Genomic DNA, 15815 nt, shown 5'->3' on the forward strand with positions numbered 1-15815 from the left:
TTTGGTACATTTTCTGAACATTTCCATGATTTTGCTCATCATTAATGACTTGTCTTAGGTAGATTTTACATTCAGCACTTGGGCTGATTCATGGATTGTGTTTTTGACGTCTAGGTGGATACAGCAGTGTCTACCTTCATCCCACCGGGGCACACTGTTGTTTATGACAAATGGCCACGTGGTTTTCTGGAACTCATGATGTTACACAAATACTTTGGTGATGGACAGCTCGGCCTGAAAGCTTTAATCGTAAAAGTACGTACAGAACACTTTATCATAGCAAATTCTTTTGGGAAAGCTACTCCATGTAGCATTTGAATTAGAGGCTGTCTGGTCAATCTAACCTAATGTTACAATGCAGGTTATGTAGTTAGATATAAAAATGAAAATACACCAAGTACACAGCATGAAAACAACACCTCACAGCGTTCCTCTGCATGAAGTCCCAGAGAGAATTTGTTTACATGTCATCTTAGTCCTTCATAACTGAAACTTGTGAGCAAGCCAGATGAGACCATGCTTTTAATATAGTGCCTGACACGAGGAGTGGTCACTCTGTAACACTGACCATGACATCCTTCTAACTCAGTCCTCCAATGATGGGCACATTGTTTTTATCAAGCACAGGTCAGTATGATCTTCCACTCACTCATATAGAAGAGCACAGGGTCATACAGAAGGGAAACCTCGTAACTGACCCTCAGCTGGGACCCACCTTGCCAATTTGACCACCAGAGAGAGCCTTTAAACAACAGGGTGCATGAAGGAACGTGGAGCGTACTTGTGTGAAAGAGCTCAACCGGCCACTTGAAATTCTGGATGTGGCATCTTTGGGTTAGCCTTTACTTCGTATAGTGCCTTTTATTACCCTTTTACTTCCAGTGATTTGTGTAAAATTGCTTTAATGGGGTGTACAACAGAAATGAAGTGCAGTTGGTGCTTGGGAGTCATGCGTACATAAGAGATGGGGGCACTAAGACACTGTATGCTAAGGGCATAGGAGTTCCAGGCAGAATGTTCACCACCACATATAGGATCCACCCATCCACGTTTCTAATGAACTTTTCCAGGTCAATGTTATGGAGAGCCAGTGTCTTATACCAGCAGCAGAAGTGTTCATATTCTTACAAGTGTGTCAGGCAACATGTAACCACTATCACATCCTGGCAGCACTCAATGGTAAGTCAGACCCACACCTGGACAGGGTGCCAGTCTATTTGCTTATTGTTGAAGCGCTCCGTGCTACAGGTGACGTCACCACTTTCCTTATATGTCAGAGTTTTTACACTGGCCAGCACTGCATTGCATTCAGTTGAAAAATATGCACCAACCCATTTATGCACTCAGGGCCATACGCTAGAAGCTCCTTCTGGTGGCACATTTCTTGGTCACCTCTCCCTTGGCCCTTCTCCCCTGATTTCTCAGTTTGGCCAGGCAGTCAACTCTAGGCAAAATCACAGATATTCCAATCTCCTTCCCTTTAAGCATTATGGAGAACCTTCCACGTTGCACAACTTTCTGTAAGTTCCCCTGATTTGTTTCTCAACACAACGCTGTCTCTTAAGCTCCGCCGGCAATTCCTTCAACTTCATGGTTTGGTTTTGTAACCACAAGGTGGCGCCAGAGAACCCAAAAACCACAGACATAGTAACACCTCACATAGCTCCTGGTTTAAATAGAAGATATCTATTCAAACACAGCACCTTTCCAATGATCACCCTTCCAAAGACGCGTCAAAATACACCAAAAAATAAACCAATCACAATGCCTCCTTTGTCCTCCTCCTAGATTGTAGCCCACTGCCTCCCAACTGTGACTCATCCATGTGTGGCAGCAGGCCCCTTTCTAAGCCAGATTCGGGAGGGCTTCCAGAGTCATGCCGTAACTTCTGGGAAGCACTTCTGGGCATTAATGAAAATAGGGAGGTCCCCCACCCCAACAGTGCCCTCTGTTGGTCCCAGGGACCCTGACAGGGCTGTATTTCCAAACTCCATATCCCAAGCACCCCTGCGGGCATCCCGACTGGGATCCCAAGTGAGGGCCACTACCACCTGGCATACAGGGGATGAGACCGCTCCCAATTCCCGTCCATCCATTATTTGACACCGGTCAGACACAAATGTATTTTCTAGTCCCACCAGCCCTTTGTCTTTCTGTTCTGGCCTCCTGTGTTGGTATGAAACCATCCTCCTTCCCATCTGGGATGCCTGTTCCCCTCTTACAGTTTTTACACAGATACACCTTCAATGGAGAGGTGTGTGTGCCTTTCTCTACTCATGTCCACTCAATTGAACAGACCACAGGTGGATTCCAAACAAGGTGTAGATACATCTCAATGACAATCCACAGAATGGGATGCACCTGAGCCAAATGTCAAGTATCATAGCAAAGGGTCTAAATATTTGGGTCACTGTGATATTTGTGTTTTTTGTTTTTTTTTAGTAAATTTTTTTTTTTTAGCAAACTAAAAGCCTCTTTATGCTTTGTCTTTCTGGGGAACTAAATGTTTGATAAGGGGAAAAAAATCAAACTATTTTAGCCCAAGGTGGCAACACAAGAGTGGATTCAGTGGATTCTCCATAATTGACAGGAGCCTGCAGAGCGCCCGTCACTCTGCCACTGATGTCAAACTGTCCAGCTCCATGCCTACAATAGAGCCTGCCTTCCTCACCAGTTTGTTCAGGTGTGAGGCGTCTCTCTTCTTTATGCTGCCTCCCCAGCACACCACCACGTAGAAGAGGGCACTCACCACAACCGTCTGATAGAACATCTGCAGCATCTTATTGCAGATGTTGAAGGACGCCAGTCTTCTAAGGAAGTATAGTCGGCTCTGTCCTTTCTTACACAGAGCATCAGTATTGGCAGTCCAGTCCAATTTATCATCCAGCTGCACTCCCAGGTATTTATAGGTCTGCACCATCTGCACACAGTCACCTCTGATGATCACGGGGTCCATGAGCGGCCTGGTCCTCCTAAAATCCACCACCAGCTCCTTGGTTTTGCTGGTGTTCAGGTGTAGGTGGTTTGAGTCGCATCATTTAACAAAGTCCTTGATGAGGTTCCTATACTCGTACTCCTGCCCACTCCTGATGCAGCCCACGATAGCAATGTCATCAGTGAACTTTTGCATGTGGCAGGACTCAGAGTTGTATTGGAAGTCCGATGTATATAAAAGCTGAACAGGACTGGAGAAAGCGCAGTCCTCTGCAACGCTCCTGTGCTGCTGACCACAATGTCAGACCTGCAGTTCCTGAGACGCACATACTGAGGTCTGCCTGTAAGATAGTCCAGGGGTAGGCAACGTCGGTCCTGGAGTGCCACAGTATGTGCAGGTTTTTGTTCCAACCCAGTTCCTTAATGAGAACTCAATTATTGCTGATGAAGCACATATTGCTTAAGTGACATTTTAATGCTTCATTTTAGTGGTCTCGCTTGTTAAGGTTCTCCAACCTTAATTGCTTATTTCAATCTTAAACTGCTGCATTCAGTGTTTTAATTGCTCCTTATTAGCAATAAGATGTAAAACAGGGGTAGGCAATGTCGGTCCTGGTGAGCCGCAGTGCCTACAGGTTTTCATTCAACCCAATTGCTTAATTAGAAACCAATCATTGCCAATCTCAGACCTTATTTAATTTTATGGCTTGTTAGTCTGTGCAATGTAAGGCTTTTATATCGTAGATTTTTTTCCTTTCCAAGGATATCATCCAAATGATTTGAAGCCTAAAACAGATCATTTTCAGTCTGTCACATTTTTCTATTAAGTGTTTTATTAAATCAAACCGTGCATGATGAACACACACAGATGTAATTGGAAAAAAGCTAGCTGGAGAACTGCTGGCTGCTTTGTCTTTTACATCTTATTGCTAATAAGGAGCAATTAAAACACTGAATGCAGCAGTTTAAGATTGAAATAAGCAATTAAGGTTGGAGAACCTTAACAAGCGAGACCACTAAAATGAAGCATTAAAATGTCACTTAAGCAATATGTGCTTCATCAGCAATAATTGAGTTCTCGTTAAGGAACTGGGTTGGAACAAAAACCTGCACATACTGTGGCACTCCAGGACCGACGTTGCCTACCCCTGAGATAGTCCATGATCCATGCCACCAGGTAAGAATCTACTCCCATCTCTGTCAGCTTGTCCCTAAGGAGCAGAGGTTGGATGGTGTTGAAGGCACTAGAGAAGTCCAGAAACAATTCTTAATGCACCATTGCCTCTGTCCAAGTGGGAGGGGGATCCGTGTAGCATATAGATGATGGCATACTCCAATCCCACCTTCTCCTGGTATGCGAACTGCAGAGGGTCGAGGGCGTGGCGGACCTGTGACCTCAGGTGGTGAAGCAGCAGCCGCTCCATGGTCTTCATCACATGTGACGTCAGGACAACAGGCCTGAAGTCATTCAGCTCACTAGGACATGATACCTTTGGGACTGGGGTGATGCAAGATGTTTTCCAAAGCCTCTGGACTCTCCCCTGTTCCAGGCTCAGGTTAAAGATGCGCTGTAGAGGACTCCCCAGCTCCAACGCACAGGCCTTCAGCAGTCGTGGCGATACTCCATCTGGATCCACTGCTTTGCTGGCACGAAGTCTCCTCAGCTCTCTGCTTACCTGGGCTGCTGTAATTGTGGGTGGGGGGGAAACTCTCTCCTATGCTGGTATCAGCAGAAGGATGGGTGGAGGATGCAGTACTCTGAGGTGAAAGTGAGGGTGGGTTAGGGTGGTCAAACCTGCTAAAAAAAGTTGTTCATCAGGTTTGCTTTCTCCCAGTCTCTCTCGATGGAGGCACCCCGCATTAAGCTGCAACCAGTGATGATCTTCATTCCATCCCACACTTCCTTCATGCTGTTATTCTGCAACTGTTGCTCCAGCTTTCTCCTGTACTGCTCCTTCGCCACCCTGAACTGGACTCGGAGTTCCTTCTGCATGCACTTGAGCTGACGCTGATCATTTGGTAGCAAGTTCACATTTTCCAGGATCACAGAAGGCACCGAAGGCTTGTATCACCACTTCCTCGCTAGCCGCTTAGCCTTTAGCTTAGCACCAGCTCTGCTGCCACGATATGGCCTTCTTAGCTCATCAGGTAAATGGGGAACCACACCAACACGGGCCTTTGTTCTCAGCGCTAGAAGTTGACTACCTGTATAAACAACTCTCGGTGTGTAAAAATCCATGTCCAAGTAGTAAAAAGTGTCCAGGAAACGAGTCCACATAAAAGAAAGTGAAAATGAAAGTTAAAGTGTATCTGTATAATGTAATAAACATACTTCAATGCATTTCATCTTAAAAATGATGTCAAGAGCTCCAAGAAGATAGCTGTTGGAAACCTAAATCGACTTAGGAACCATTCGTCATCATCTGTAAATACAGGCTCTCTTCTATTGAATTGAATTGAATTTCTTTATTGTTACTGTATTGTACAATGAGATTCAATATGTAAATCCTCGATAAACTTATTTTCCTATAATAATATTATGATAAAAAAACAATGAAAAAATATACAATATGAAAGCAAAAGTACAATATACATGTACATATAGTGCAGATAATGCAAATGGTTCATAAAGTGGCTCAGGTTGTGCAATATTACAGCTGTATGGCAAGTTTACAGTGAGGTAACTGTAATTCTAACAGTTCTACCGGGAGCACTTGATGAACTGATTGAGTGCGTTTATAGCTGTTGGGATGAAACTGTTTCTGAACCTTGAGGTTCATTCAGGAAAAGCTCTGAAGCATTTGCCGAATAGGAGAAGTTCAAATAGACAGTGCGCATGGCTGAGGCAGTGTGTGCTATATGCTGTATCCTGATAATTCTCTTTCCGATCAGCTGCTGTACAGCTGTGATTCCACACTCGGATACAGTGGGTTAAAATACTCTGAGTGGGCACTGAGAGTAACAGTGCTAAAGCAGCTATGGTATTTGGAATAGTTTGTCCATGCCATGGATTATTATATTGTTACAGGTTGATTACAATCAGACGCCTTACATTAATAACCGATATGCGGTTAATTTCAGTGTATTTGATAAAGTCCGCGTCATGGATGTGAATCTAAAAAAGAAAGGGAAACCACACAGGAACAGTAGCACTGCTTTGACACTGGGTACCATCAGTTTGCAGTGGAAACTTGCGTACGCACAGAGTAAGGCTGGTGTGAGAATGTGTGTGGCTTTACACCAAGATCAGTTTTTATACATTGCAATGTGAGTGTGGAAACAACCGTATGCAACATTTTTGTGCATACGGACCGTTTATACATGAGGCTCCTCCTGGTCACCACTCTACCCTCCAATGCTGTTTTCAATTGACCGTTTGTACTTTTTACTATTTAGTTTTGTTCTCCTTGCCATTTTAAATAATTTGTAACATTTTTTTACTGATGTGTTTGAACACCTAAATTTCCCGGAGGAGGTGAATAAATATCTATCTATCTAGTTAGTTGATGGTGGCTTTCTTTATAAACCCCAGTGTGAGGTCCCTTTTGCGATTTCTCCCATATAATATTGCCATCTAGTGGCAGTTGTGCACATTGCACATTTCTCTGCCTGCCTTCTTCGGTCTGTCTTCTTTCCTGAGCCCTGTTGTATTAAGGTACAGGACTTTTCAGAACCTAAGCAAATGTAAGAATATGAATCGGTGCAGAGGGTCCTCACAACAGAAACACTAAGCTGGGAGGAAATCCACCGACAGCTAGTGGCAGACCTTCGCCTGGAGGTTTACTGGTTTCAGTTCCCTCGCCTAACTGGGTTTTCAGAGCTTTACTAGTGGAAAGTGAGAGCCCGCCAATCGTAAGGAGGCTTTTATACTGAACGCTTACACTCGCACTAAACACAGCGATTTTGAAAATCGGCAGACGCACAAAGCTCACCGGGGCACCAATTACGGCGTTACACACCAAGCTGCATTTCCAGGCTGTTGCTTGCGGTTTTTATTATTAGGAGAAATGTCAGCAGCACTAACGTTCTTGTCATTACAGCGCGAGAACGGCGCCCGTGAGCAGGAGAGGAACGGAGGAGACGAACACAAGTGGTGTCACGAGCGGCACATCTGTGTCGAGCTGGAAATGTTCTCACCCTAATTACACTGTAATGATGCTTCATTTGTACAAGGGCTACCTAATTACAGTGTTTAACAAGCAGGCAGCCGCTGAGGGGGCTGGAGGATCCGATCGCAGTATCACTTGCATGGAATACTAACGTGGGCTGCCAAAGAGGAAGATCGCTGCTGCAGAGCCACCGCTGTGAGGATGAGGATGGCCAAAAGTCTTCATTCATTCATTCCACAGAACACGTCCTATTCGTGCCAAGACTGAACTCAATTCAACGGGTGAAAAGGCACTGAAATGCATTACTTTTGAAGTCATAATTAACGTAGCACCCCTATAAAATTAACTACCATGCCGCCGCCCCCCTTCAAATTTACACACGGAGGGAGGGGAGCTAAATATGGACACGAGTGAAAGTTGCAAATTCTTTATTGCCACAATTCGGAGACTATTTGAGATCATTTACATCAGGAGACCACCAGTCTGGTCAGGAGTAGCCTCTTAAAGGGCTAATAACAACATGCAATCAAAGAACTACAGAATTCAACTCAACCAAATCCTTCGAGATTTAACATTCAGCAAAATAATAATAAAAAAACACTCCACACTTAAACCCTGTTGCAAACTCCTACCAAGAACCCCACACAACAAACTGTAAGAACAAAGTTTCAGTTTTCATTTAGTCCCTGGTGTATCAGCGCATGCTCCTAACCTCCTCCTCCTCCACCTGCATATCACCCCCAAACCTGCGGCGAGAGTACGCGATGATAATAAAACAAGTCAGACAACATTCTGACATGAAAGTCAGCGCATTTCACTTTACTGTTGTCTCAGTTGTTACATTTTTGTTTATTAAATAGTTTCGTAGCGTGCAGCGACAACAGAACGCAGGTCCGTGCGTTGGGAGTTTTATAGATAAGACACTTAATAATGAAAAGGAGCACAAATAGACCCGTGGTGGCTCAGGTGCATTCATACCCAGCAGATTGCAATTCAAGTGGTCTGCAAGTTGAATCGATTGATGTGTACGAGTGGTGGGGGGTCTGTGACTAACTGTTCTTCGACTTTCTTAAACATAATATTTTTGAAAGTATAACTAATCGAGTAGTATCCAGTAATTCGAAAATGAAAAATATTAATAGAAAATACTAGTATAAAAGCAGTATCAAAAGGAGAAAGGGTACAGAAATGAGTTCCCCATCACGCTATTAATATTAAAGCACAGCAGTTCATTAAAATTATATAAATTCTGTAAGAACTTGGAAATGAACTGATTTATTGTATAACGGGAATACGAACAGAAAATAATGGGCAAGATGATCAGGGGCTTTCCGCGTCGTGTCGGAGACTGAAGGTTCAAGAGCTGGGCATCAGAGATTAGGGGGGTTTAAGCCGTTGCAGCGGCCCCCTCCACCCCCCCGACGCTACGGTCCACTCTTAAACCCGCCCTATGTTTGTTTCATTTACGGCTGCTGCACGTTTCCCGTGTTATAAATTAGGTCAGATGCTGCAGTTTGATAACATCGGTCCTTTATAATACTGTTCGATTATTATTCATACATAATTGTTTTCCTTCCATTTATTTTCATTATTATTTGTAGTCCATGTTACCTCTCCTACTACACTAGTTGAACAAACAGGCCCTAGCGTAATGCTACTCGATTATGTGTATCGCGTTGGATAAAAGGGTCAGCTAAGGAAATAAATATAAATGGCAATGGAAACATGAGTGATCTTACCTAAAGAGCAGGACAAGGCGCAGCTGTGCTATACTGAGCGAGCGGTTTGCGCGCCGGCGTCTGACTCACTTGCATTGGCTTTCCGTGCTGCTGCCAGACGAGTAAAAGAGGAGAACAGACCCAATATACACGGTCAAGGTAAACTTGAAACGGTAAACGTATGATGCGTCCACGGGAGCTCAGCCTACCTACTCGGAGTTGTGCCTTGTGACGTTTCACCTTCCCGCTTCACTGGGTTTCCGATCGGACTGTTCGGGAAAAAAATCGAGGTTGCTGTTGTTTTGTTAGCTGATATTTTGTGGGATTCATAAGAAATTAAAAGTACTGACTGTTCGTCACTTCACTCCGAATTCATTTCGACCAAAAAAGGTCACTTCGGCCTGGTCAAGGCTATATATTTTATTTTAAACAATCGACTAAGGTGAAAAGTCAACGTTACATCACAACTCGAGTAGCTTTATTTGGTCCGTGTCCTAATACCCTAGCTGTCTGTCCATGAGCACGTGTCCGCAGCATTGTTTCTCAGTTTTTAGATGAACGAATTTGCAAACTCACCAATGTGGGTGTCAGAAAAAAAATTTGATTTTTACTTTGCTCGTATTTCAGTAGCTGTTTATTTTTCTTGGTATGCAGTTTAGCTGAACCGGAACTAGTAGAGCATAACCAGCCAACAGTTTCCGTACGTTGTTCAGTGCCATTATCGCCTCGATTTTAAACTTCTTTTCTTCTATTACCATTTCCACCGCTGACTCTGGAATACAATGTTCTCAGAGAAAATTCCATAAATTCTTGTAACTTCTCCTGCATTTGAAGCTCCTTAAAAGAACTGTTTCATCCGCGGTGGTCTTCCAAGTAGTTCCTCTTCTGGTTCACTGATATTAACACACATGGCTTACAGTTCACTGAACTGTATGCCTGGAATACCGTATGGGGCTCCGTAATAAGAACTGCTCTGTAAGGGGGAAAAATAATAATAATAAGTTCAAACAAAAGAATACATAATTATAGGGCTCCGTACTACTAAAATAAGAGTCGAGGAAAAAAATATAAATAATCTGTTCAAACGAGTTATGCAATTCTTTGAATGAGTTACTGATTTGTTCAGACAAGTTAGTAATTCCTTCGATTAGATATTTTTTTTTGTTGCTTAATACCTACGGGGCTCTACACTTTTCAATGGGAAATCTTGAAATTTTAAAATGTCATACTGTGCGATCAGTTGGAGATATCGCAACAAAAATTGAACTGTCGGGGCAGATTTCTTTAAAGGATAACTGAAAAATCGCAACAAAATTGGTCCATGACAGGCAAGTACTTTCAGACAGACAGACACGAGTTTTTGCAATAGGTGCTTTGCACATTATATGTGAATGCACCTAAAAACACATTAAAATTATGAGAACAGTGACTGACAACCCTGACTACTAAAAGGAAATAAGTAAAAAAACAAGACTACAATACTTTATTCGGTGCAGTGAAACTGTCTTTTCGCATGACCTTTGAAAGTCAGAGTACAGGGTCAGCCATTGCACAGAGCCCCAAAGCAATTTTCAGTTTATCATCCACTAGAATTACCATTTACCATTTGAATATCCCCTGAAAGGAGAACACAAACTTTAGCTTCTGATCTGATTTCATACAAGGATGAACCTACTGTAAATCTGTCATTTTATTTTTAATTACCATTAAATCTCTCTATTATATAAAAAAATCATGCAATGCGACCAGACTTTTTGGAAGATTTTTTCAAGTTCCGCAATATGAGACTTTGGCCATGAGATTTTTTCAAGTCCCACCCTCCTCTCAACCATATTGAACCACGCACACGGTACTCTCACCTCTCCTTCGTGTGTTCCTCACTGTAAGTTCCCAATTAAAGAACAACAACATTTATTTATATAGCACATTTTCATACAAATATTGTAGCTCAAAGAAGACGTATTATGTCCAAATCTTATTGAAGAATTTCATCACGAAGGGTTATCAACATAAAAAATGAGCACACGGGCAATCCTAGCACAGAGAAGTGAAGAAGTCAAACATATTAACGTCAAAAATGGCAATCGGTTTCACGGCAATTTGGATAAATGTGTATCAATAGGCTATGCTGAAACAGTTGGTGGTGATCGTGCAGAAGATGAAAACATCAACTTACAATATCCCGTAGAATATCTACAAAAATTAACACTGTCCGGTCTTCCACTGGCCAAATTACTGTAGAAAGAAGGATGTGTCCAAGAAAGGTAATGTAGTACATCTTCTGCGGATAACATTACACAACAAAGGAGATCTTGATATGCCATTCGTATTAAAACGTGAACAGTTTCCTGATAGAATAGCTTTTGCAAAGACAACAAATCTCAGAGCCAAACATTCGAAAAAGTCGTTTTATTTAATAGAGGGAAAGAAACGAAATTCACTCACAGGCAGTTATACATTGCATTTCATGGAGAAAGTCCAAACACAGAATCACAATTCAATGCGATATTGACAAAAATGTAATTTAAAAAAATGTTTTTACTGAAATTTTACAGTAAAAGTGTAAGTTTAAAAAGTATTTATATTTGTTAATTTCAAAGCCAAACAGAACAAAAACGTATAACGCACCATGAAACATAATTTTCTTTCAGTTTATTACGTTTTATGATTTTTTTACTAGGGTTAATTACTCGCTGTAATGTAAAATAGTTAGTTCTATTATGCATATGTAGCAATTCCCATGAAAATAAAAATCTGTTTAATTGTACAACCACATCCCCATACACGAGCAACAGAACCGCAAAGAGGCTAGCGCATAGCACTGGCCCGTGGGCTGGCAAGCGAAGCAAGCAGGGGGCAAAGCCCCCTAGTATTCATAAAAAAATGTAGAAGTGCAATCATATTAAACACTTTTTTTTGCACATTTAACTGAAATGTCTTTTGTTAACACTAATTTAAATCCATTTGGTGAAGATAAATTGCCTACTTTTTGTTGATACATAAGACAGCCCATCACAAGGCACAGATGGCCTAATAATATCCATTATAATTTTGACCAGTACAGTCCGATTATAGCCCTGCCATTCCTTGCAGTTTGTGAATGCATTCTTGATCCGTGCCTTTCCAGCCTCAGAATGCACCAGTCCGTTTGTCCTCAACTAGATTATTACAAAAAGGCCAAAAGCACATCTTTTGATGTCTCGTATTCCACCCACGCACTGTTATCTGTTGTTTCAATGATCCACAAAGCTGTGCGCCTTACCAGCTGTAAAAGGACTTGTAAACTTTAATATGGATTGAGATGGTGGCTCACAGATATCAGACACATCCATGACCTGGTTGATCCTTTGACATTTGTCAGCTGGGTGGCTGTAGGTTTTCCAGCACACTCAGTAGCTGTGTTGGTAGCACACCCAAAATTAGCAAATCTAGCAGCAGGATTTCAGCTGGCCATGGTTTCCCTTTGCTAATAAAACCTAAAACATTTTTTTGTCCAGACTTTGTTTCACTCCAACAAGATAGAGTTCAAGTAGTGATGGATGATTCGCAAATGATTCCTTCTTTTTGATCGATTCTTTTCAGTGAATCGTACAAATCGATTCAGTGGCGCTGAATGGTGGATGGGCATTCCACCTGGGTGTGAGGAAATGTTGTTACCCAGCCTGGAGACCTTCATGGAAGAAATGCAAGAATGGAGACACAACCTGGCCAGGAAGATCTTACAGTTTTATCCTGTTTAGGAAGAACAGTTAATGAATGGACAGCTCATCCCCCAGAATGAGAGGTGGCAGTGCTTCTCTGACCAGTTCCCTGTTTGGACACCCGCAGATTTGCTTGGGATTTGTAGTGCAGAACAGCAACCCTGTCGTGGGCCTTGGATGCCACCAGGGGGAGCTGTGGGAAGAAAACCTTTGTGTTATGGACAACATCCAGGTGACCCGAAAGGGCTTCTGTCCGGCAGTGCTGTGGCCCTGGAAGTATTCCCAGGTCCATGATAAAAGGAAGCATCTCACCTCACTCTTGAAGTTGGAGTCAAGAGGTAGAGGACAAGGCTTACCTGGAGGAGAGAGGAGGAATTTTTATATTGGATGGAGGCTGTGACTTGTATTGAAAGAAGAAAACCATGGTAGGTATTTAGTAAAATAAATACACTTTATCTGTTCCCTCGATTGTGTTTGTGCACTGGTGTTTGGAGTCAAGGGCTCTGGGGTGCCCCCTTTTGGTCACACCAGTTGATAGCCTCATGTTAACGTCATGTGTTTTGAGTAGCAGTGAATGACAACGTTTTAAGTCAATCTTATTTTCTTAACCTTGTTATGCCATCACCATATATCTTTATACTGCATGCGCTTTCCAAATGAGTTAAATTAACTTTTCTAGAAATGGAGTTAATGGAGTTAACACTGCTGATTTTGCTGTATAAGTTTAAATCCAAACTGATATTTTAAGCAAGGTAGCTAGTGTATCAAAATGCATGTATGCAGTATATGCTAATTTTCATTTGAGAAAAATAAAATAAAATTTAAAAAACTACGCTATAGGGTGTGCCAATAAGTGGCTGGATTTATGCCCATCCTGGTCAATACTGGTGCCACCCCGGTTCTGATCCACACACAGTCTCTCTAAGGGAAAAATAATCATAATCCACTGAAAGCAGTAGGCCCAAACTAACTCAAAATGACAGCTTGCCTACCTGCTTTCTAACATAACCCAGCACTACGCTCCCAAATTGTATTGAATCACACACTCCACACTGCCCACCTAAACAAACTACTAAGACAAGCCACATGTCACTTTAACAGCTGTGGCCAAATCTCCACCAGCCCCAAATTAATCACTGAACTCGCTTAACTAGCACGGGCTACATTAAAAAAATCAATCCAACGATTCACTGCTTTCAATTGGGCACACATTGCATTTCTTTCCATGGCCATTTGTTACGTTAAAGCCATGTCACATTTCCAGCTAGATGGACCAGCAATAGGTATGAACTAAGTCATGTGCCACCCTCAACATCATGGCGCACCCACAACATCAGTCACAGAACACCCTCTGGGTCAGACAACCCTCCCAAAGCCCTGTCCTTAACCACAGTGTAACTGGAGTTTCGTGACTGACACTGTGGGCATTATGTGACTGACTGAAGAAAGAATATCCTTGCTAGTGTAACACCTGTAGGGGGCATGCCAGCCACCCAACCCAACACAGACAGACGCAGGAGGCACACTTATAAAAGCACAGGTGAAATGTATTTCTCTTCACGCGTGGGCAATGCCTTCCTCGTTCCCACAAGTACAACACAGTCTTAAGCAAAAGCCCAATACCCCTGAACACAATACTTTCTCTTCTTCTTCTTTTCCCTCGGCCTCCTCCACTCCTCCTCAGCAAGCTTCATCTCCCTGCTCATAGGTACTGCAGTTACCCTCAGTTAATTTTCAGTAGCATCCTTCATTTACATTATCTCAGGCAGTTGATGGGGCACTCCTGTGAATGCAGTCCCGTAATGTGACCCAGCAAATCACGCCAGCTAGTCTGTGACTCGCCCCGATAAAATCAAACCGGTTTGATTTTATCTTTAGTCATAGGGCTGTGCAAAAGCTAACAGCCAATGAATGCTTATCTTGAAGTACAATGCATAGACTGGAGTAACGAGGAATAAAGAATGCAGGTGTTTGGGACCTCACAAATAGAAGAGAAGATTGTCTGTCTCGTGTTTTACATACCACAGCAGATTGGCAAAAAAAAGGGGCACAGATTATGGCTGAATTTGTCATACCTGTAAACCCTTTGTAGAGGGCCACCCATTATTGGCTGTCAGAAAAAGGGGGGAGCACAGCTGTACTGGAAGGTTGGCACACAGTCACTAAATATGACATGTCCGACAATTATGAGTCGTGCAAACTGACGTGTGTTGTCCATGAGATCAGCAAAGGCAGTCGTTAAGTATGACATACCCAAGGACTACAAATCGCATAATGTGAGATCAGCTTAAATCTGACAAAACTAAAGGAAAAAAAACAAAATTACCAAACGGCATCGAGAGATGAGGCGAAGGACATCAACAGTAGGAGTCAGAGGTGTTTCAATCATGATTGTATATTCTCAGTCAGCAACAGATACATAATTCAAAGTAAATAAATATTATAATGAGCATCAAGAGACATCACACAGTTTGCTTCCCCTAGACAAACAGGCATATTTATAGTTTTACATGTGGCACTGCTATTTAAATCACGGGAACCACTGGGTGCCCAGCCCCTGGGCAGTGCTCTCTAGAACCCTATGGCCCATAAGGAATGTTTCTAGAGATTTCGCTGTCATAAGGTAGCCTGTGCCACACAATAAGTAAGTGCTCCCATCGGCTGGCTGCTACACTCTTATCTCCTATCCTGAAGGTCCTCACTGTGTGATGTGGAATGGGGCGGGGTCAAATGTAGGTGGGGCTGGATGTCCAAATGTTAACATATACGTACATCCACACAACTACGTTTCTGTGTAAAAATGCAGACATTAGTCTCTGTTGTTGCCTTTCATCAACACCACCCCAGCATTTTTTAATCCCCAAAAAAACTGAGAATTTTGAAAATGAAAAAGAGCCGTGTACTTCTGAAAGCACCGGGTCATCCTTGCAGTGTGGATGGATGAAAACGTAGAGTTTTGAAAGCACAGACTCTAGTTGCATATTGGATTGCCCTTCCATGATTGGATCCTGCTGGTTACAACATCTAGTTTCTTGATTGGTCATCCTTCATGGAAGAAAACCGTAGTCCTACATAGTGGGCATAGAGGACTTGGTTTCTGTGGCGCTTGTTGTGTTGCTTACCTGTATGCATCTAAATTGTATGTCGTACAGTCTGAATGCTGCATACATGCGCAGAAGGCAAAAATACAACACAGTCTTAAGCATAAGCCCAATGCACCTGAACACAATACTTTCTCTTCTTCTTCTTTTCTCTCAGTCTTTTTCTCCTCCACTCCTCCTCTGCAAGCTTCATCTCCCTCCTCCTGACTCTTGCTCACCGAGTAATGTCTGCTGGTTCCTTTTCTACTGCAC

Source organism: Erpetoichthys calabaricus, chromosome 8 (genome assembly GCF_900747795.2).
Source record: "Erpetoichthys calabaricus chromosome 8, fErpCal1.3, whole genome shotgun sequence".
NCBI classification, from domain to species: Eukaryota; Metazoa; Chordata; class Cladistia; order Polypteriformes; family Polypteridae; genus Erpetoichthys; species Erpetoichthys calabaricus.